We start from the raw sequence: 23,512 nt of genomic DNA, 5'->3' as shown, positions 1-23,512 counted from the left end.
AAATTAGAGTAATGTGGAAGAAAGATACCCAGACAGTTCCAATTGTAGTAGGAGCAACAGGCAAACAGACAAATGTAGGTTTTGCAAAACCGAATTGGAAACAGTTGCACACCTCCTTGCTGGTTGGCATAATAATGTGGCGAGACTGTTGCACTGGGGATTGTGTAAACATTATGGTACTGAAGTGGCCGAAAAACACTGGAAACATGATCCACAAAGCATCATAGAAAATGAAGAAGTCTACATCACATGGGATCATCATTACCAACAGTTCAAAAGACAGATGCTAGAAAACCGGATATAGTGGTACAAGAAAAAAGACAAGACTAGCATTGATCATTGAAATTGCCACACACTGACTACATTAAATAATTTCAAAACTGTTCCCACATTTAATGTGACCTATAACCTGTATAATTCAATTGAAAAACAAACATCTGTTAGGGGAATAAATAAAAAAAATAAAAAAGTACAGTAAGCTGGTTGCATAAGTGTGCACACTCTTAAACTAATACTTTGTTGAAGCACCTTTTGATTTAATTACAGCATTCAGTCTTCTTGGGTAGGAGTCTGTCAGCATGGCACATCTTGACTTGGCAACATTTGCCCACTCTTCCTTGCAAAAGCATTCCAGATCTGTCAGAGTGCGAGGGCATCTCTTGTGCACAGCCCTCCTCAGGTGACCCCACACATTTTTCTATTGGATTTAGGTCTGGGCTGTGGTTTGGCCATTCCAAAGCTTTAATTTTCTTCTGATGAAGCCATTCTTTTGTTGATTTGGATATATGCTTGGGTCATTGTCATGTTGAAAGGTTAAACTCCTCTTCATCTTCAGGTTTCTAGCAAATGCCAGAAGGTTTTGGGCCAAAAGTGACTGGTATTTGGAACTGTTCAGAATTCCCTCCACCTTGACTAAAGCCCTAGTTCCAATTGAAGAAAAGCAACCCCAAAGCATGATACTGCCACCACCATGCTTCACCATGAGGATGGTGTTCTTTTTGGTGATGCACCAAACGTACCTTTTGGAATTGATCAAACAGTTCAGGCTTGGTCTCATCAGACCATAACACATTTTCCCACATGCTTTTCGCAAATTTTACCCGGGCCTGGATGTTTTTCTGTGTAAGAAAAGGCTTCCATCTTGCAACTGTAACCCTTAGGCCAGACATATGGAGAATATGAGAGATTGTTGTCACATGTAGTACACAACCAGTACTTGCCAGAAATTCCTATAACTCCATCAGTGTTGCTGTAGGTCCCTTGGCAGCCTCCCTGACAGCCTCCCTGACCAGTTTTCGTCTTGTCTTTTCATCAATTTTGGAGGGACGTCCAGTTCTTTGCAACGTCACTGTTGTCCCATATTTTCTCCACTTTTTGATAACTGTCTTCACTGTGCTCCATGGTATATCCAATGCTGTGGAAATTTTTTTGTACCCTTTCAACAGTGAGATCCCTTTGATGCTTTGTAAGCTCTCTGCGAACCATGGCTTTTGCTGTATGAGGCAACTGAGTAAATGTCAGGAAGATCCTACTAGGACAGCTGAACTTTAGGGTTAGTCAGAGTCTCTCTAATTGATGGCAGTTGTGTGCCCAAGAAGACTGAATGTTATTAAATTAAAAGTATTAGTTTAAGGGTGTGCAGACTTATGCAACCAGCTTATTGTATGTTTTTTATTTTTTGTATTTATTCCCCTAACATATTTGCTTGTTTTTCAATTGAATTGTACAGGTTATAGGTCACATTAAATATGGGAAAAGTTTTGAAATTATTTATTGTGGTCTAATTTTTTTATATCACAAAAACCTGGCATTTTAACAGGGGTGTGTACAGTTTTTATATCCACTGTATAATCAGTTTCAAGGAGGCCCATCCCTCCTTCAGAACGGAGAGTATATAATCTTGGTATGCACTGATTTGTATAAATCATTTGGTAAGCATGAAGCATCCTTATTGTTTTCCTGTCTAATCTATTCAACACATTTTGGGGCCAGTCAGTCACTCCAAAACTGTAAGTTAGGTCAGGATGAGCAAATTGGTTTATAGCTTGGATTTATAGGTTCATAGGTTCATAGGTTCATACTAGGCTATCTGCCCGAGGGCATTTACAAGCCTAGCCCATAGTTTTGTGGCTTACGCCACCCCTTTAGTATGGGGAACTATACCCATTATTTTGCTGTGCCTCTGTTGAGCAGTGACACTGAGGTAATCCCTGGGGTATATCTGCGGTCTCCCATCCATTGGTCAAGATTTCTCTTGAACAAGGCCAGCGAGGTGCTCTGCCTCACATATACCGGGATTTTATTCCACAGCATAGGGAGTCTTTGGGTGATGAATCTATCCCTCCAGCACGTCCTATTAATAGCCATGTCGAGGTTTAGGTCTCCCGCCCTTGTGGCTCTGACGGATCTAGATTTTTTGAGGTGAAGCATATTCATCAAATCTGGGTTTGACATGGCCTTGTATGTTAGGCAAAGGTCACCTCTGAGCAAGCGTGGCGACTGAATAGAGCTGGAGTTCTTTCAGTCGGGCAGCATAGGACAGATGTTTGAGACCCTTTATCCTTTTGGTGAGGAACTTTTGTGGCCTCTCCAGCTGCTGCAAGTGTCGGGTCAGATACATTCCGAATGGGGCATTGTACTCAATCATTGGTCTGATGAGTGATGAGTATAGGGAGACTATGACCTCCCTTGATCTAGATGAGAATCCCTTCATGATAAGGTGGGCAATGTAGAAGGTCTTCCTAACTACTTTAGCTACATGGGTGTCGAATGACAGACTACTATCAACCTGGGTCCCCAGGTCCCTGATAACTTCTTCTGTGCTCAGTGGATTGCCACCTATTTGGTAGCTAGGGTAACCCTGTTTTTCCCGAAGGGTATGACTATGCATTTTTGGCATTTAACTTTAGGCCATGGCTCTGGCACCAGTTATCCGTTTCTGTGAGACCCTTCTGAAGGATATCTGTGTCAGATGTGTTTTCTACTATGGCGCCCAGTTTGCAGTCATCTGCAAACTTTGTCAGCCATAACCCTCCTGTGTTTGCTTGTACTTGAAAAGTAGATGCCAAACAAGAGTGGGCCCAGGACTGAGCCCTGTGGTACACCACTTGTGACAGGCTTTGAGTCTGACATGGCGCCAGCAACTCTGACCCTGTGGGTTCTGTCACTCAGCCAGTTTGCAACCCATCTTGTGATGTATGGGTTAACATTTAAGCTGATGAGTTTTCAATGATACCCGAGTGGGGTATTGTATCAAGGCCTTCGCCAGATCGAGGTAGGCTGTATGGAATGCCTTCCTCATCAATGGCTTTGGTGACTGTTTCAAAAAGTCAACCAAGTTTAGAAGGCATGATCTGCCTTTGACAAAGCCAAACTGGGATGGATCCAAAGTCTGCAAATTCCTATGTCTTTATTTATGAGGTCCATTATGATCCTCTCCATGGCTTTGCAGATAAGGCTTGTCAAGCTAATGGGCGGTAATTTCCAGGGTCGGTGGAGGCACCGCCTTTGTGAAGTGGGACCACAGTTGCAGTGCCACTTCCTGGCACGTATCCAGAGGTAAGACTATGATTAAACAGCTGTCCTAGCTGTGGGTTTAATTCCTCGTTGAGTTCGTGGAGCACACAGCCGGGGACACCATCAGGTCCCATGGATGCTGTGTTTTTTGCTTTGGAGAGAGCAGTTCTCACTTGGGCGTTGGAGATGTTTGGGGGGCTGCAATCGCTTGGTATAGATATCTCTCCTTTTGGGAGAAGTTTGCACTGAACCTGTCAGCCAGTATGTTGGCAATGTCTGTAGGATCAGTAATCCTAGATGTCAGTGCTGTTTTCAGGATTAATTTGTCTTTTGAAGTGTTCCTTACTAAGTTTTATTTGCATTTGTTTCTGTGTTATTGTTCTCTCTTAAGATATTTAAACTGGCTCCTCCTCCTCCTCCTCTCTCAGCTACAAACCATACACTCAATTCTTTACCAGCCATCCTTCTGTTCAGCCTTACACTCTATCTCCCACTATGCTCCTTAAAGAAACCTCTGAAGCTCTTCCCAAGACCTTAAAAATCTATAAGCCCAAATCTAAAGCAGGATGTAACTTATACAGCTACCACCCCTCTATTGAATGGAACAAACTTCCCCTTGAAATTAGAACACACACGCATCCCAAATAATTTAAACTAACTCTAAAAGAATATTTCAACAGGAAATGGATCTGCCAGTGCTCAAACCTTCCTTGAAAACTCTCGACTTCACCGTCTCTAATCAGAGTCTTCTCTTCATTATACTTGTACTGTATCCTGTTTGATAAATTGCAAAAAAATTTTTTTTTTTTTTTTTTTTTTACTCCTGTGTTGCTTTTTTATACTAACTACTACTTTTTTAAAAATTGTTATGGCTGTAATCTAGCTGTTTTTAACTTTTTTTCTACTTAAATAATAATTGTATGATGACTAAAGGTAATCTGTAAACTCTCAAAAATGCCACTTGTATAATATCTGTAATCGATTACTAAATGTTATATGTATGTACTGGAGCTTTTCTCCCTGAGCCTCTGCTGGAAAAGGGCTTCGGCTCAGTCAGACATTCCCGGTCAACAAATGTAAAATAAATAAATAAAATTTATACACTCCTTCTTGCTCAAGTTCTTTTATATCACATTCTTGTCCCAAACTGATTTTTTCCTGGCATTGCAGTTTTCCTGCTTTAAAGGTTGCTTTTGCACATTTATCAAGACCAAACTACATTCTTGTATCATCTGAAAAAGTTTTGACAACTTGCATTTGTGCTTTCAGTTCATCTGATGAGCTATACAGATGTTCTTCGTGTTTCACTATTGCGGTCATTATGTTTGGGTAATCTGCTTGCAGGTTGCCCTCAGTCGGCCTGAATATCAAAGTCTTGGGTCCTGCGTCTGTTGCTGTCTCCTGTTCCATGACATCAGGTCGTCAGGGGTTCCATGACATCAGGTCGTCAGGGGTATAAGACATGCAGCCGACGTCATTTTATTCAGTCTTTCTTGCCACACGGTGCCCGAAGCAGAAGCAGTTCGCAAGTGCCGGTCGGCTGACTCCTGAAATTTTCACATTTGAGTTTCAGAACCGAAGTCTTCAATTAAAGCTAAGTACCCCATTGGGAAACTTTTTCTTGCTCCTTTCCGATGTCAGTAAAAGTTAATAATTGTATTACTTGTGGGAAGGAAATACCTCATAAGGATTTTCATTTGTACTGTATTCCTTGCCTAGGCCCAGATCATAATGTGCCTTGCTGTCAGTTTTGTGCTAGATTTAACCAACGCACTATTAAGCGTCTGTATAATTTTGCTTCACTATATTTTGGATCCAGATTTAATTACCCTGAAATGTCGTCTGATAGCAATCCGACTACCGGAGTTCACAAAAAATGCAAAGAAAAAGACCGACCGTTGAGGTCCAAAACCGACGAAGCTTCTCCTAAGCCAGTCGCCGGTTCGCCGGTACTCGGTGAGGCGCTTTCGTAGCCCCTGATACCCTCTACTTTTGAGTTGCAGGCCTCTGCCGAGACCCATGCGGAGTCCATTATGCCGTGAGATTCTCAGAGTATTGAACCCGTGGATGTCTCTCCCTCGGATGGGTCCAGAGCCGCTGAGCAGGCACCGGCTTCTGAGGGTGTTTTCAGGTCTCAACATTTCTATGTAAAGCTGATGCCAGCTTCAAAAACAACTTCTAAGTCTAAAAAACTGACGCATGAGCTATGTGCTCAGGCCCTTATGCCTAAAAAACAGATGATCAAAATGGCTGAGGACTTAATTACCTTGATCAGCCCCCCCCCCCTGCTAAGAGGCCTAGGCAAGACACTGATTATGAATCTTTAGATCAGGTTTCTATTTTCTCTGATTCCTCTTCTGATCAGGAATTTTCTCTACCACCCTATGAGGATTCAGATGCAGAAGAATCCATCCCATCTGCATCTACTCCTGTGGATTATTCTTTAGGAGAAACCTTGCATACTTTAAGGGAACATTTTCATTGGGAGAGTCAGGATTTCTCTGAATCAAAAAAGATGCTTAGGGATTTCCTCTTTCTTCCTCAGCATAGGCCTTTGGCTATACCTCCTGTATTAGACATTGTTGTGTTTTCGGAATCAAGCATGGCTCCTGATTCCCTACCTCCGGCTCCTAGTAAGCCAGACAGATATTACAGGGTTCCTGACTCCCACAAAATTTTATTCAAAAATCCTGCTGCTGATCCTGAAACTATCTCCCAGGGTCCCAAAGGTGTAAAGCCTCTACAGCCAAAAATCCTACCTCCTCTGATAGGGATTCCAGGGTGCTGGATAGATGGGGAAAGAAAGTTTATACGTCTGCAACCTTGGCAATTAGGGCCTTAAACTGCCAGTTTCATATGTTTAAATATCAACAGCATGTTATGGGCTTATTGAAACAGAAAATTTTATTTATTTTTTATTTTACATTTGTTGACCGGGCTAGTCTAGCTGGATATATGTCCATTTTCAGTAGAGGCCTGGGGAGATACGCTCCAAACTTCAATTACAGTACATATCTACAGAAGTACATACATGAGATCAATCAAAATGATGTTGATTTCTGATTGCGTGGAAAATAAAGAATTACAGGAATTATTGCATGCAGCAGAACAGGATGGAAAGCATACTTTGCAATGTGGTTTTGATTCCTTGAAGGCCTCTTGCAGGGCCGCAGTTACTAGATCTGTGATTGGAAGGCATGCCTGGCTCAAGGAGCAAAGTCTGCCTGATCATGTTAAAGCTAAATTGTTGGATGCACCTTTACAGCATGCTACTCTGTTTGGTAATAAAGCAGAAGAGTTTTAAAGAAAATGGAAGACGAAGCTAAATCTATGCAAACTGTAAAAGATTTCTTACAAGTGCAGCCACCCAGATTCAGTAGGCACTGGCCTACTAAAAATTGGTCCTTTCCTGAGTCCAACAGAGCCTCACAAGGCAAATCCAGACGCTCAAAAGGCTCTAGATATCAATCACAGGTTCTTACAGGTCAAAGCAATGGGGTGCATCTACTTCCAAATCTGGAGGAAACAAAGCACAACCCTACAGTAAGCAGTCTCAATGACTTCCCTCTACCGTCACCAAGCACTTATCTTTTGGCAGCCCCCTTGGGGGGAAATTAGCACTTCATGCTCAAAATTGGCATTTAATTACTCAGGACAAGTGGGTATTAAACATAGTATCCCAGGGGTACAGATTTCATTTTCATACTTTGCCAATTCCAAACGGTTGGCCAGATCTGCCACAGAATCAATGGGTAGAGGCTCGGAAACAAGTTATGTCCCTCATGGATATGGGGGCTATTCAGCCAGTACCAGAACAGGAAAAAGGACAACATTTTTATTCCAGACTTTTCCTGGTACCCAGAAAAGACAATGCCTGGCATCCAATACTGGACTTATCGATTTTGAACACGTTCTTCCAAAATTCAAAATGTTGACTTTACAACAGCTGTTGCCCATGCTGGGCAAGAAATCTTGGTTAGTGTCTCTAGACTTAAAAGAGGCATACCTGCATATCCCAGTAAGGGAATCATGCAGAAGATACCTTTGCTTCAAGGCAGGTTTTATGCATTACCAATTCTCTGCACTGCCCTTTGGCTTATCTACTGCACCCGGGGTCTTAGAAGCATACAAATCTATCCTTACTTGGACGACTGTCTCATTCAAGCAGAAAACAAGGACATTCTTCTTCAACATCTGGCGTTTGTAAAAAGGCTTCTAACATGCCTAGGGTACACAATAAACAAAAAGAAATCACAACTGGTACCCTCTCAAAAAAATTACATTCCTGGGTGCAAGCTTGAATACAAGTGCCCAAGATGGCTTACCTTACGCCAGACAAACAAAGGCAACTGACTATATACTTCAAACAGATGGCAACAAAAACCCAGTTGTCTGCAAGACAAATTCTGCAGGCTTTGGGGTTCATGGCATCCTGCATTCTACTAATTCCATATGCAAGACTACATATGAGGAAACTTCAATGGTATCTAAAAAGTTTATGGAGTCAACATTGTCACAGTCTGGAAACAATGATTCCTCTCATTCCCTGCCTACAACAGGATATTCTTTGGTGGGCAGAGACATGTCACCAAAACAAGGGAAAGTCTTTCACTCTACCCCCTGCCACCCAAACCCTAACTACAGATGCATCAGACTATGCTTGGGGGGCCCACCTGGCGGGAGATGCATTCAGGGCATATGGACCCCAAAACAAATGCATCTGCATATCAACCAGAAAGAGATGCTAGCTGTTCAGAATGCCCTGACAGCCTTCAAGGACTTACTTCATCCAGGACAACTACTGATAAAGATGGACAACACCACGGTTATGTGGTACATAAACAAGCAGGGGGGGTACACATTCTTACCCCCTTTGCAGACTAGCCAAGGCGTTGTGGGACACAGCCTTGACTTACCAAGTACATCTTCAAGCACAATTCCTGCCAGGAGAACAAAATACTGTGGCAGACGACCTAAGCAGAAATCTTATGGACCATCACAAGTGGAAACTGGATCCACACGTCTTCAGCATGGTAACACAGAAATGGGGGAGCCCAGACATAGGTCTGTTTGCCTCTCCCCAAAATTATCAACTGGACAAATTCTGCACAAGGACTTATCACAGGCAAGCATGGAAAGTGGATGCCCTGTCCTTCTGTCTGCGCCTTCCCTCCTCTGCCTCTTCTCCCCAAGGTCTTACTAAAGGTCAGACGGGAAAAAACAAAAATGATCCTAATTGCCCCGGACTGGCCTCGCCAGAACTGGTACCCAATTCTAAGGAATATGTCTCAACTCCCTCCTTGGTACTTGCCTCAAATACCTCATCTACTGTCTCAACAGAGCAATCAAATTCTGCACACTCCGCTCCAAACACTGAACCTGGCAGCATGGCTGATCATGTAATTATTCAAACAACACCTCTCAGTAAATCTGTGATAGATGTCATTTTGGAAGCCAGAAGGCCTAGTACTAGAAAATCTTATGCTGATAAATGGAATAGATTTTGTGCTTGGAACCAAGCACAAGGAACGGACACAGCAAAACCAAATATTCCTCAGATTTTACAATACTTGATTGAGATGCTTCACAAGGGTCTATTGTTTTCTTCAATAAAAATCCATGCCTCTGCCATCTCGGCTCATTACAACATGGAGCCTCCCATCTTTTCTCATCCTCTGCTAAAACAGTATCTTAGAGTGGCCAAAAATTTAAGGCTTTCCAGAAGATCACCAACTCCTGCATGGGACCTCAGTTTTGTGCTGGAAAAACTCACCCTGCCTCCTTTTGAACCAGCAGCTACTGCATATATAAAGTTTTTATAATGGAAAACAGCTTTCCTTTTGGCAATCAGTTCAGCAAGAAGGGTTTCAGAACTACAGGCCCTCATGGCTGTGGAGCCTTTTATTACATTTTACCCGGACAGGGTGTCCCTCAAGACCAAGCCTTCCTTTATGCCTAAGGTGGTATCCAGTGTGGCTCTTAACCAAACTATTCACCTGCCAACATTTTACCCAAATCTGCAGAACAAGGGGGAGCGGATTCTGCATTCATTGGACGTACACAGACAACTAAGATTTTACTTAAACAGGACCAAATCTCTAAGAAAGTCTGAGCAATTACTGGTGGCATTTGCTGCAGGATCAGAGGAGAAGGCTATATCAAAGCAGACTATTTCTAAGTGGATAAACCACTGCATTCGTTTCTGCTACTTGCATCATGGTAAACCAGTGCCCAAGGGAATCTGGTCACATTCCACCATGGCTGCCTCTACCTCAGCAGCTTTTCTCAGAAGAGTTCCAACCAAAGACATTCTAGAAGCTGCTACTTGAAGCTCTGTTCATACTTTTACAAAGCATTATCATTTGCCTCTCTTCTCTAAGTCCAGGGCAGGCTTTGCCACTGCAGTTCTGCAGGGCCTTATAGCCGCTCCTAATGCTATTTAGTTCCATCCTCGCATCCATAGCTTTGGGATTCTACCCAAATGTAATGACTGCAACAGTGAAACATAAGGAACATAGTACAGTTGTGTACAATAACCATAAATGTAGATGTTAGAGTGTATTCATTGTTGCAGTCCGGGTTACCCACCTGCCATCCCCCTTTTTTCTAGAACTTCTCTTTCCTTCACTATATTCTAAAGCCTTTGTGGTGTATTTGCTTTTAGATGAAGGTAAAGTTTATGTTGCTAAAAGTGCATTTACTTATATATTGCTGATGTCCTTCAAGAATGCAACTGCAGTCCTGACATACGGGTTGTCCTGCCTCAGGCAGCCCTTCGGTCGGCCAGATTCCAAAGTCTGGGTCCGGCGTTGGTCGATGTCGCCTCCTCCCCGACGTCAGAGCGGCTGGAGTATAAAGGCATCAGCCGACGCCATCTTCTTCAGTCTTTCTTGCCGCGCAGTGCCCGAAGCAGAAGCAGTTCGCAAGTGCCGGTCGGTCAGCTCCTGTGTTTTCAGTTACCAAAGTCATCTAAAAGCTAAGTACCCCGTTGAGAACATTTTTCTTGCCTCAGCCGATGTCAGAACAAATTGAGAAAGTTAATAATTGTTTGTCTTGTGGTAAACAAATACCTCATAAGGACTTCCATTCTTACTGCCTCCCTTGCCTGGGCCCAGACCACGACGTCTCGGCCTGTGCTGCCTGTGCTTGCTTTAATAAGCGCACTCTCAGGCGCCGGGCAGAGTTTGCCGAAGACTTTTTTGGCGAATCCTACGCTTACAACATGCCTTCGGAACAACCGACAGCACAAACTACCAAAAAACGAAAGGACCGGGACCGACATCCTCGGCCCGCGTCTTCCACCGATATAACGCCTAAGCCCTCCGTGAGTGCTTCGGTCCCTTCGGAAGCGGTAATTCAACCGCTCCAGACCAACGACACCGCGTTAACTCATCCCTCGGTCTCGGAGGCTGCACCGGTGCCGGTTGTTGATTTTCCTCCGGAAACCGAAGTTCTGGATCTACCTGACACCATTCCAGTGGACAAAGTTATCCCTGCACGTGGGGCAGCTAGGCCTCCTGTATCCATGTCAATCAAGGCCTTTGCACGTGCTAAGGCCGCCAGCCAGGCCAAGGCCCATCCTAAACCTACTTCTCAGGCCCCTTCTTCTGACAGACAAATCATGTCTCTGGCTGCAGATCTAATCTCTCTTATCAGGGGGTCTCAGCCTCACCCAGACAGAGGTTCTCCGCCGCCTGCAGAAAAAAGGCCTAGAACTGAGCAGGCAGACAACCTCTCTTCAGATGAAGCCTCTGGGGATTCAGAGCATTCAGATACCCAAGAGGAATCCTTCCAGGCCTATGAGGACTCTGATGCTGAGGAATCTATTCCCTCTGCCTCTCCTCCAGAGGATTTTTCTTTTGGTGAAGTCCTCCATTCCATGAGGGAACATTTTAAGTGGCAGGGTCAGGAATTTTCTGATTCTAGGAAAAGGCTATGTACCTTCCTTAAGTTACCCCAGCACAGACCTTTAGCTATCCCTCCAGTTTTGGATGTCCTGGATGATGTTTTCTCCGACTCCAGTGCTTCCCCTGATTCTCTCCCTCCTGCTCCTGTCAAGCCAGACAGATATTACAGGGTCCCTGACACTCACAAGCATCTCTTTAAGGCCCACTCTGTGGATCTCAAAACTATTTCACAGGGCCCCAAAGGAGTGGCTACCTCCTCAGCCAAGAATCCACTGCCAACTGACAGGGAAGCAAGGTCCCTGGAGAGATGGGGTAAAAAAGTTTATACCTCTTCCACCCTTGCCATGAGGTCACTTAACTGCCTTTTTCATATGTTTCAGTACCAGGATTATTTACTGGATGATTTACAGAAAAAGATAGCCTCTCCTGAGCCTATAGATAGAAAGGCATTGCAGGATTTGGTGCATAACACTCAGCAGGTTAGTAATCATTTTCTACAGTGTGGTTATGATGCATTGGAAGCTTCATGTAGGGCAGCTATGACAGGGGCTGTTATCCGTAGACATGCTTGGTTGAAAGAACAGCCACTGCCAGATCATGTTAAAGTAAAGCTCCTGGGCGCACCTCTGGATAAACAGAAGCATTTTGGTGCTAATGCTCAGGATGTGTTGAAATCTATTGAGGAGAAGGCAAAATCAGTACAGACAGTAAAGGATTTCCTCCAGGTTCAGCCACCAAGGTTCAGCAGGAATTGGCCTTCAAAGAATTGGTCCTTTCCAGACTCTGACAAGTTTCAAAGGGGAAAGAACAGGCGTGCACGAGGTAGAGGGCAATACCGAGGCTCCTACAGGGGACGCCAATGGCAACCACAAAATCAGAGAAGTGGCACAGGTAGTTCACCTGCACCACAAGGACAATCACAATGACTTACCTTTCACTCCGCCTACCAAGGCTCAAAGAAAAGCACCTCTAGGCGGAAAATTATCTCTATTCTCAAAAAACTGGCACATTATAACAAAGGACAATTGGATTCTGGACATAATAGACAGAGGTTACAGGTTCCACTTCCATACCTTAAAAGCTGTTACAAATAAAAGCAATAGAGAAGGTTCCTCCTCAGGAACAAGGCCAGGGATTTTATTCAAGACTGTGTTCCTTGTTCCAAGAAAAGAAAAACAATGGAGGCCTATATTGGACTTGTCCGTTCTAAATACTTTTCTCATAGTGCCAAAATTCAAGATGCTGACGTTACAGCAACTTCTTCCCATGCTGGGCAAGGGGTCTTGGCTGATTACTCTGGACCTCAAGGAGGCATACCTGCATGTCCCTATCAGACACAGTTGCAGAAGATACCTCAAATTTCTTGCAGGAACAGAGCACTATCAATTCTCAGCATTGCCATTTGGCTTCTCTACTGCGCCCAGAGTATTCACAAAATGCCTGGCATCAGTAGTGGCACTTTGCAGACTCCAGGGGATTCAAATATACCCTTACCTGGACGACTGCCTAATACAAGCAGACAGCAAACAGACCTTGATAAAACACTTGGATTACGTCATTCAATTGCTGCAGGCTTTGGGATACACAGTCAACATTCAAAAATCAAGATTACTGCCATCCCAAGAGATTATTTTTCTAGGAGCAAAACTGGACACACAGCTACAAATGGCTTTCCTCACAGAGGAGAAACAAGAGCATTTAACAGCTTACTTCAAAGGCCTAGCAAAATTAACCCACCTGACCGCAAGGAAGACCCTGCAGGCCCTGGGGTTCATGGCATCTTGCATTCTTCTAATCCCTCTGGCAAGACTACACATGAGAAAGCTGCAATGGTACCTAAAAAGCTTGTGGTGCAACACAGCCACAACCTAGAAGACATAATACCACTCATACCATGCCTGCAAAGGGAATTTTTGTGGTGGGCTCAAGCAAGTCACTTAAACGAAGGCATGCTTTTCAACAAGCCTCCAACAAGTCAAACTATTACAACAGACGCCTCAGACCATGGATGGGGGGCGCACATGGACGGCAGATGCATTCAAGGGCAATGGACTCCCATGGAGATGCATCAGCACATAAATCAAAAAGAGATGTTGGCAGTGATACATGCAATAGAAGCCTTTGGAAAATCTCTTCGGCAAGGTCATCTGCTAATAAGGACAGACAACACCACTGTCATGTGGTACATAAACATACAAGGGGGCACTTATTCCTACCCCCTCTGCAGACTAACAATGATTCTTTGGGAAAAGTCCCTGAAACTGAACATCCACTTGCAATCCCAGTTTGTTCCGGGCAAGGAAAATGTTCTGGCAGACAGGTTGAGCAGAAATTTCTTGGATCCACACGAATGGATGCTACACCCACGCATTTTCTCACAAATAGCATCTGCATGGGGAAGACCAGACGTAGACCTCTTTGCATCTCATCTCAATCATCACCTGGAAAGGTTCTGCACAAGGATACACCATCCTCCAGCTTGGAGAACGGATGCTCTTTCCTTCAGCTGGAATGCTCTAACAATTTATGCATTCCCTCCGCTTCCTTTGCTCACCAAGGTGTTACTGAAGATCAAGGCAGACCAACCAAGAGGAATCTTGATAGCTCCAGACTGGCCAAGGCAACACTGGTATCCACTACTACTGAGCATAACTCACACCAAACTGTGGCCCTTGCCTCAATGGCCTCTGCTCCTGACTCAACACAGTTACAAGACCGTTCATCAGAACCTGCAAACCTTAAAGCTGACAGCTTGGAGAGTTCCATGACTCGGACCCATGACTCCCTCTCCGAAAAAGTTCAGGAAATTTTGCTGGAGGCACGCAGACCTTCCACCAGAAAAACCTGTTCGGCCAAATGGAAGAGATTCACCATCTGGAATGTCAACAAGGGCCAGGATGCATCACTGATGAACATACCTCAGATATTGGAATACTTGGCAGCAATGTTTCACAGTGGCCTCTCATACTCTTCCATCAAAATCCACGCTTCAGCTATCTCATCACATTACAACTGTGATCCACCTGTGTTTTCGCATCCCTTGCTAAGACAGCTTCTAAGAGGCATAAAGAATATCAAACCTCCAAGGAAGCTACCAGTTCCTGCATGGGACCTCAATTACGTCTTGGAAAAATTAACTCTTCCTCCTTTTGAACCAGCAGCATCTTCAGAAATGCAATTTCTCTCTTGGAAAATGGTTTTCCTGTTGGCAATGACCTCAGCAAGAAGAGTCTCGGAGATGCAGGCCCTCATGGCAGTTCCTCCTTTTCTCATCTTTCATCAGGACAGAGTTTCCCTTAGGACCATTCCTTCATTCATGCCTAAGGTGATATCCAGAGTGTCTCTAAACCAAGCAATTCACCTGCCTACTTTCTTTCCTAACCCTCAAAATAAAGGGGAAAAGCTGCTGCATACATTAGACATTCACAGACAACTACGCTACTACTTGGACAGAACAAAGTCCACCAGGAAGTCTGACCAACTGTTTGTAGCCTATGCTGCTGGGGCACAAGGAAAGGCAGTCACCAAACAAACTATCTCAAAATGGATTGGACACTGCCATCAGATTCTGTTATTCTTTTCATGGAAAAAGTGTGCCAGCTAATATTAGACCACACTCCACCAGAGCTATGGCCACATCCACAGCTTTTCTAAGAGGAGTGGCTACAAAAGATATTCTAGAGGCTGCTACATGGAGCTCCGTGCATACATTTACCAAACACTACAACCTGCCATTATACTCCAGATCCCGAGCAGGCTTTGCTTCGGCAGTCCTGCAGGGCCTTCTAGCTACACCATCCCTTGCTTAGTCCTACCACCCCCAGCTTGGCTATGGTATTCAACCCATATGTCAGGACTGCAGTTACATTCTTGAAGGACATAGTACAGTTTTGTACCTACCATAAATGTAGATGTCCGATAGATATGCAACTGCAGTCAGGTTTTCCCTCCCTCCTACCTCTCTGTTTTTCCCCTTTTGGGTCCTTTCTCCCCTTACCTATCAGCTGGGGATATATATATTATGGTGTATCTGTTTATTACTGTTGTGCATGTCTGGTTTTGTCTGTTTATCCATTCACAAAATTTAGCCTTCCTTGGAGGGCACCTGGCATCTGGGGCAAGAAACACTGAAGAAGATGGCGTCGGCTGATGCCTTTATACTCCAGCCGCTCTGACGTCGGGGAGGAGGCGACATTGGCCGACGCCGGACCTAGACTTTGGAATCTGGCCGATGGAAGGGCTGCCTGAGGCAGGACAACCCATATGTCAGGACTGCAGTTGCATATTTGGGGGGCACCTGACATCTGGGGCAAGAAAAACTGAATAAAATGGCGTCTGCTGCATGTTTTTATACCCCTGACGACCTGACATCATAGAAGAGGAGACAGCAACTGACGCAAGACCCAAGACTTTGATATTCAGGCCGACTGAGGGCAACCTGTCAGCAGATTACCTAAATGTAATGACTGCAACAGTGAATACACTCGAACATCTACATTTATGGTTAAGTGTACACAACTGTACTTTGTAAATCATCAACAAAGAGAAGGTGAGAAGTCTTTACACTGTAGCTGTTGAGTAAACAGTTTAATGGGTTAAGGCAAGGCAGAATAGTAACTGTGACAGAAAGTCATCCTGGAATATCCCCCTTTGAATTTGTATTCCTGAGATAACAATTTGTCCTTTATCATGGCTTAATTGCAGAATGGTCTGCTACTGTTTCATGTTCACTGTAATGTAGTCGGTCAGTGTGGGTGTATCTTATACATTTTTAAGCACGCTTTTGTCTATGAATGAGCGATACTATCAAATGCTTTTTTGTAATCAATCCGCGCCATACTTAGATTCTTCCACTGTTTGTTTACAGTACTACTCCTGTAAAGTACTGAATGATTTGTGAACATTAGGCTGGATAATCAGAAGTGGAAGTAGAGGGATCAAAATTTAAAGAGGGAGGGAGAGAAATGGAAGAAAACGGGCCAGAATTATTATAAATTTTTTATGGCTTATTTCTGTCTCCCTGGCAGGTTACCACAGCATTACTAAGGCTATGAAGTGCACTAATAAGCTTCATCCTGTTGTCCAGGGTTTGATTCCCTTGTTGGCCGAGGAACTAGAGTGCAATAAATTCTCTGTTTTATCTGTGGCGGCTGTTTTTATTATTTTCTTTGGTATTGGTGGTGTTTTTGATTCCCTTAGTAGCCTGTTGTATGCATAGTGAGTTTACCAGTTTAACAAATGAATGCTAATCTTTATTTTTAAACTTTAGCTACACACACACACACACACACGTTAGTCAAGATGAATTGTTGCTCTTTTTTGAATTTTGTTACAAAAAAGCCAAGAAACTCCTATTTAATGTGATCCCTGTTTTTTTAAACTTGAGGTACATTTTTCACTTTTTTTTTTTAACTTTTTCATTTTTAAGAGTTCTTGTTTTGCATTTAATAATGTTCCCTTACTCATTGGAAAATGCTCTAGGACCTTTAATATCCACCTATGCTTACCATCAGGAGGCAGATTACACCTTGATTTAACATCTCATCAAAAGAACAACATCTCAGCAGTGCATTTCCTCTAGTGTTGCATTGCATTACAGCAGTGATCCAGGTTTTCCCAAGAACCCCCCCCCCCCGGGGTGCGCATAAAGTGCATATTTCAGGGGTTCCCAAAATGTGTGCTGCGCGCCCTGGAGAGCCATGCCTTCCTCACAGGGGCGCCATGAACTAATAAGCTTAGCTGCAAAATAAGCCGCAAACAGTTCACGGTTTATTTTTCAGTTAAGCTCATTAGTTTGCGGTGAGTATGAGTGAATGCAGGAATGAATGAAGAAGTGGCTGTGTGTGTGTGTGTGTGTGTGTGTGTGTGTGTGTGTGTGTGTGTGTGTGTGTGTGTGAGATTCACACCTCTCAACTGTACAGATTTTTGCAAAATGTCCAGATTTTTGCCTCATATTTTTGGTGTGTTCCTCCCAAAATCTGTACTTTTTTGGCAAATAGTTGAGGATTGAAGTAATTAAATAATGATAAACATTTGAGTTTAAGACTCCACATCCTTCAGAGAATTCATGCTAATGCAAAACCTATTATTCTGTCAACTTTCTAAGTTTGCAAGAGCAATATTTCAAATCTGTCCCTTTGTCCCCCCATCATTTTAGTCTTTGTCCAGATTTTTAGAGCAAACATTACAGAGCTTGAGCCTACAATTAAAAAACAATGAGAATTATAATAATAAAACAATGGAAGCTCAAAAATTAAATAAAACAATGGAAGTCCTGCAAAGCTTTATCTTGTGGTGCAGGAGTACTTCCACATAAACCTTGTGAGTGAAATAAAAAAAATATAGATCAAAAGAGAAGGGTAATTTAGAAAAAAAGCCTGAAAAACATAAAACAAGTATAAAAATGCAACAAAATATGGGTTGGAATAGGCCCATTCCACCCTCACTAAACTTGATACATACTACACTCCTTGCAGATCATTTATACCAGCTCAAAAAATAAGCAAGTAAGTCAATCAGTAAACAAACAAATAAATAAATGCCAGAGAGAAAGAGAGCAGAGGATTTTAACAGTTTTGGTAAGCAAACGTCTGTCTATAATATAGCAGCATGCTGCACATCACTGTAAGTAAAAGGTAGACATTTTTCTTGAAGGAAACAAAAAACAATGTACAATGCCTGTAAAAGTACCTTAGCTTTATTAAAACTACCTTCCTTACCTGGCAAGATGAGTGCCTTGTCACCAAAGGTAAAGCCTATGGTAGGGAGACTAGAAACAGAAAACACCACCAGAGAATGGTGCAGTATCACCAAAGCCATCACTTTGTTCAATTAATTTGAAGAACTGCACAATAAAGGAATGACTGCTAACATTTAAGGACTGCTTTCTCTGAGTCTCTGTTCCAGGCCAACAAAACAACATCCTTTACATAGCTGACCATAACAGGCAAAATAATGTTATCCTTGAACGCCCATAAAGTATTGGAGTTTAACATAACCATACATAAAATGCATCTATAGCCAAAAAAAAAAAAGATAGCCTTGCTTAATAGCCCAATACAGCTGCATCATCATCTTCTTTCGGCTGTTCCCATTAGGGGTCGCCACAGCAGATCACCTGTTTCCATTTCTTCCTGTCCTCTGCATCTTGCTCTGTCACACCAACCACCTGCATGTCCTCTCTCAACACATCCATAAACCTTATCTCAGGCCTTCCTCTTTTCCTGTTACCTGTTAGCTTCATCCTTGGCATCTTTTTCCCAATATACTCAACATCCCTCCTCAGCACATGTCCAAACCAACGTAATCGTGCCTCTCTGGCTTTGTCTCCAAACCTTCCAACCTGGGCTGACCCTCTAATATACTTATTCCTAATCCTGTCCACCCTCGTCACACCCAGTACAAATCTTAACATCTTTAATTCTGCCACATCCAGATCAAGCTCCTGCCTTTTTGTCAATGCCACTGTCTCCAACCCATATAACATAGCTGGTCTCACTACCCTCTTGTAGACCTTCCCTTTCACTCTTACAGGTACTTGTCTGTCACAAATCACTCCTGACACTCTTCTCCACCCTCTCCATCCTGCCTGTACTCTCTTCTTCACCTCTCTTCCACACTCACCATTACTCTGAACTATTGACCTCAAGTATTTAAACTCATCCACCTTCGCCACCTCTACTCCTTGCATCCTCACCATTCCTCTATCCTACCTCTCATTCACACACATATATTCTGTCTTAGTCCTGCTGACCTTCATTCCTCTTCTCTCTAGAGCATATCTCCATCTCTCCAGGGTCTCCTCCACCCGTTCCCTACTCTCTCTACAGATCACAATGTCATCTGCAAACATCATAGTCCAAGGGGACTCCTGTCTGATCTCGTCTGTCAACCTGTCCATCACCATTGCAAATAAGAAAGGGCTCAGAGCTGATCCTTGATGTAACCCCACCTCCACCTTAAACGCATCCGTCACTCCCACCGCAGACCTCACCTTTGTCACACTACCCTCGTACATATCCTGTACCACTCTTACATACTTTTCTGACACTCCTGACTTCCTCATACAATACCACAACTCCTCCCTAGGCACCCTGTCATATGCTTTCTCTAAGTCTACAAAAACACAATGCAACTCCTTCCGACATTCTCTGTACTTCTCCATCAACACTCTCAGAGCAAAGATCGCATCTGTAGTGCTCTTTCCTGGCATGAAACCATACTGCTGATCACTAATCATCACGTCCCTTCTTAACCTTGCTTCCACTACTCTTTCCCATAACTTCATGCTGTGACTGATCAATTTAATCCCTCTGGAGTTACTACAGCTCTGCACATCACCCTTATTCTTAAAAATCGGTACCAAAACACTTTTTCTCCATTTCTCAGGCATCCTCTCACTTTCCAAGATTTCATTAAACAATCTGGTTAAAAACTCCACTGCCATTTCACCTAAACACCTCCATGCTTCCACAGGTATGTCATCTGAGCCAACAGCCTTTCCATTCTTCATTGTCTTCATAGCTATCCTTACTTCCTCCTTGCTAATCCATTGTACTTCATGATTCACTATCCCTACATCATCCAACCTTCTCTCCCTCTCATTCTCTGCATTCATCAACCCCTCAAAGTATTCTTTCCATCTCCTTAACACACTCTCCTTGCTTGTGAGTATGTTTCCCTCATTATCCTTTATCACCTTTACCTGCTGCACATCTTTCCTAGCTCGGTCCGTCTGTCTAGCCAATCGGTACAGGCCCTTTTCTCCCTCCTTAGTGTCCAACCTTTCATACAACTCTTCATATGCCTTATCCTTCGCCTTCGCCACCTCTCTCTTTGCCATGCACCTCATCTCCTTATACTCCTGTCTACTTTCTTCATTTCTCTGACAATCCCACTTCTTCTTTGCCAACCTCTTTCTCTGTATATTCTCCTGTACTTCCTCATTCCACCACCATGTCTCCTTGTCGTCCTTCCTCTGTCGAGATGTGATACCAAGCACCTTTCTAGCAGTCTCCCTTATTAGCTCTGCTGTAGTTACCCAGCTATTTGGTAACTCTTCACTGCCACCCAGTGCCTGCCTTAACTCATCCCTGAACTCCACCTCACAGTTACCCTTTTTCAATTTCCACCACTTGATCCTTGGTGCTGCCCTCACACTCCTCCTCCTCCTCCTCTTCTTGATAACCAACATCATCCTACAAACCACTATCCTATGCTGCCTAACTACACTTTCTCCGGTCACCACTTTACAGTCTCCAATCTCCTTCAAACTGGCCCTCCTACATAAGATATAATCCACCTGTTTGCATCTTTCTACACTCTTGTATGTCACCCTATGCTCCTCCCTCTTGTTAAAATACGTATTCACCACAGCCATGTCCATCCTTTTCGCAAAATCCACTACCATCTGACCTTCTGCATTCCTTTGTTTAACACCATACCAACCCATCACTTCCTCATCCCCTCTGTTCCCTTCACCAACATGCCCATTGAAATCTGCTCCAATCACCACTCTCTCACCACTGGATACAGTCATCACCACTTCATCCAATTCACTCCAAAATTTTTCTTTCTCATCTATTGCACACCCAACTTGTGGAGCATACGCACTAACAACATTCATCATTACACCATCAATTTCCAGCTTCATAAACATCACTCTATCCGGCACTCTTTTCACCTCCAAAACACTCAGTATACTGTTCCTTCAGAATAACTCCTACGCCATTTCTCCTCCCATCCACACCATGATAAAACAATTTGAACCCACCTCCGACACACCTAGCCTTACTCCCCTTCCATCTGGTCTATTGCACACACAATATACCAACCTTCCTTTTGTCCATCATATCAGCTAGCTCTCTCCCTATACCAGTCATACTGCCAACATTCAAAGTTCCGACCCTCACTACTACAGTCCTAGTCTTTCTCCTCTCTTCCTGCCTTCAGCCATGTCTTCCGCCTCTTCTCCTCCTTCGGCCAACCGGTATAAAAAATTTTCTTGGTGTCTGCATGAAATGTTTTGGTGAAGTTTTACGCCGGATGCCCTTCCTGACGCAACCCTCCCCATTTATCCGGGCTTAGGACCGACACAAAGAAATGCTTTGGCTTGTGCATCCCCAGTGGCTGGGTTCCAATACAGCTGTATGTTGAAGCAAATTAAACATAACCAAAGGGACAGTCCAGTTGTTTTATATACATACATCTGGACTGTCCCTTTGGTTATGTTTAATTTGCTTCCAATACAGCTGTATGTTGAAGCAAATTAAACATAACCAAAGGGACAGTCCAGATGTATGTATATAAAAACTGGTGCACACTTGTAAAATATGAATCAAAGGCATACAAATGTAACAATTCAACATTACAGTAAGTAACATGGTATCAAACTGAATGTTAGTATCATGGATGAGTCATTTCCTACATGTTCCCCTTAGACAAATCAGAGTCCACAAAACAGGTAATAAATAAAACACCAATTGTATTCTGCCCAGTCCGCTCATAAACTTCCATTACCACATAATTATATAAAACGTACTTGTAAATGCTTCATGAGCAATTTGCAGTCCATATTGCAAAACAGCATTAGATGCAAATGGTTATAAGATGTTTACATTTTCCTTTTTTAGGTAAACTAATGAGCAGCACCACTAATCTTTTAATCAACTGTACCACTCTCTCCTGATCAAACACACACACAGTCACTTACTCATTCATACCTGCATTCACTCACACATCGCTCACTCTCTCCCGATCAAACACACACTGTCACTTCCTCATTCAGACCTGCATTCATTCACACTTTGCTCTTACTCTCCCGATCTCTCACACACTTCTTCATTCATTCCTACATTCACTCACACATTGCCCTCACTCTCCCGATCTCACACACACACACACACACACACACACACACACACACACACACACACACACACACACACACACACACACACCATTCATTCCTGAATTTGCTCTCACTCTCCCGATCTCAAACACACAGCCACTTCTTCATTCCTGCATTCACTCTCACACATCGCTCTCACTCTCCCGATCTCTCTCACACACACACTCTTTTGCTTTCTTGCATGCATTCACTCACGCACGCAGACAGAAATGCACACTCATACAGGCATTCACTTACCTGCCATCAGCTGCTAAGCTTCTCGACTCCCCTGTAAGGAAGCCCCCGGCTCCCCAGGGTGCTGTGGCACACAGTTTGGGAACCTGTACACTACAGTATTTGTATTGGAATATGAATTCATACAGCTGATGTGGGCTAGACCTCGAAGCCCGTTTGCTACATGCCAAGTCGGTGACATTAACTCCATTCATCCATAACACCATTTTTTCACATGTGGTTGGGGTATTATGTCAGTAGTGCCCATCATGTAGAACCACTGTTCACACTGTCTGGTGGCTAGCCCTGCAGTGTTTTTTTTCCATACCACACATGTACCCACACTTCACCTATGGCCAGTTTAGTGCCCAGTCTGTCTACTGCATGACTTTAGGAAAGTGGAGCAGCTGGCGAAAACCCACAGGTAGGACAAGCAAACTCCTTACAGAAGGCACCCCAGCCAGAGATTGAACCAGAGAACCTCTTGCTTTGAGGTGACAGTGCTATCCACTGTGCCACTATGGTACCTTATGAAACTGTAATTTATTTTCTTTGAATACTGGAGAAAATATTGGATTTTGAGCAGTGCTTTCTCCTCAACAAACCTCAACTTCTTTAGACAGGCAGTTACTTAGAGTTGACACAGTTCTACCTTTTTGCCTTTTAATTTTCACTGTTGACCTAAATAAATTTGTATTCATGGCAGTCAGTCTAGGAATAAATAAAAAGAAAATGTGTAACTTCTGTACTGAAATTGCAGTAGTTGATGGGAATAACATCAGATCTGAAGTAGGATATTCATTTGTCTGCAACCTGTGGGTTATGGATCCGATATCGGATCCGAACCGGCATGGTTTTCCAGCTATGGATCCAAGCTCTCAGCTCCTCCCCTCACCCATAATGCCCTGCTCTACCCTCATGACCTCAGATCTCGTTTGCCGCGCTGGTGACTGGATTGGTATCTATA

At 43.5% G+C, this 23,512-nt stretch overlaps 1 protein-coding gene across 1 annotated transcript in view; it reads left to right on the top strand.

The window, feature by feature from the left end:
- SLC25A38 (solute carrier family 25 member 38) overlaps window positions 1–23,512 on the top strand; it is a gene marked incomplete in the record, with an annotated part of 312,352 nt that overhangs the window by 100,510 nt on the left and 188,330 nt on the right.

Source organism: Protopterus annectens, chromosome 1.part1 (genome assembly GCF_019279795.1).
Source record: "Protopterus annectens isolate FY-2018-M chromosome 1.part1, PAN1.0, whole genome shotgun sequence".
NCBI lineage: Eukaryota > Metazoa > Chordata > Ceratodontiformes > Protopteridae > Protopterus > Protopterus annectens.
Note: the sequence above shows the minus strand (reverse complement) of the source record. Positions and strands in the feature narration are given on the sequence as shown.